Source organism: Heterodontus francisci, unplaced genomic scaffold (genome assembly GCF_036365525.1).
Source record: "Heterodontus francisci isolate sHetFra1 unplaced genomic scaffold, sHetFra1.hap1 HAP1_SCAFFOLD_278, whole genome shotgun sequence".
Taxonomy (NCBI): Eukaryota; Metazoa; Chordata; class Chondrichthyes; order Heterodontiformes; family Heterodontidae; genus Heterodontus; species Heterodontus francisci.
Genome location: NW_027141343.1, coordinates 156,933 through 157,948, shown reverse-complemented (window position 1 = coordinate 157,948; position 1,016 = coordinate 156,933). Strand labels below are relative to the sequence as shown.

The 1,016-nt window shown below is 41.9% G+C and overlaps 1 non-coding gene across 1 annotated transcript; it reads right to left on the bottom strand.

The window, feature by feature from the left end:
* Window positions 1-695: 695 nt before the first annotated feature.
* On the bottom strand, window positions 696-777 carry trnas-gcu (transfer RNA serine (anticodon GCU)). The gene has a single exon. It is a non-coding gene; the product is annotated as a tRNA-Ser (tRNA).
* Between the last annotated feature and the right edge of the window lie 239 nt (window positions 778-1,016).

Here is a 1,016-nt window from a genome sequence, read left to right as displayed (position 1 = left end):
TTCTCAACGGCAATAGGAATGGGTAATAAATGCTAGCCTTTTCAGCGATACTCACACCCAAGAATGAATAAAAACCAAATCAATCTCCACAGATTCCCCACAATCTGGGCTTGGACATTTACTTCAGGAGCACAGAGCTTTATATCACTGCAACATGAGTTCCAATCTTCATATTCTGTTCACTTTTCACATTATTTTCTACCAGTCCACTAGCTTTTATTAATTCAGTATTCGGGTCTCTGCTCCTCCGCCGTTTCTAACATCTCACCTCTTACAAAAAAACACTCTGATCTATCGTAGGTAGTAGATGACCCCTCATTTTAAACTCCATCTGCCAAAGCATTGCTCACTCACTTAATCTATCAAGAAGATTTGAAAATAAATTTCTTGCCAAAGGATAATTTTCTGCATCTGCTCCCTCGCCATTTGCTTTTCCCATTTGTCTTTCACTTGGTGCAAATCCAGAGAAAGTAAAGATGGAAGGAAGGAGGGGAGGAAAAATCCTGCTCCGTTTCGTGATCCCTATTTGATCTTCATTCCAGTGCAGTTTGGGTGAAGAATTCCAATTGTCTGTCTCAATTTTAATAAAGTATAACCAATTCTGGAATCACTGTCTGGACATGGACAAGAACAGGTTTCGAGGCTGACTTTGCACAGAAACTCCCCAAACATAAACTAAACAGTTCACAAACTAGCGACAAGGATGAGATTCGAACCCACGTGTGCAGAGCACAATGGATTAGCAGTCCATCACCTTAACCTCTCGGCCACCTTGTCCGTTGCAACGGCATCGTTGTCACGTTCAGCACAGTTTCTGGCTGTGGGTATCTTCTGTCATGAAAATGAAGTTGGGAATGGAGCGATGTGAAACATTTCCAGACCATGTCCAACACATTTCTACTCAGTGTGAAAACCCACCACGGAAAGACTGGAACATACAATCATTTCATCACATCATGATTAACATCACTCAGACACCTGAACCTTTAGGTCACTGACGAAGTCACGATGACCGA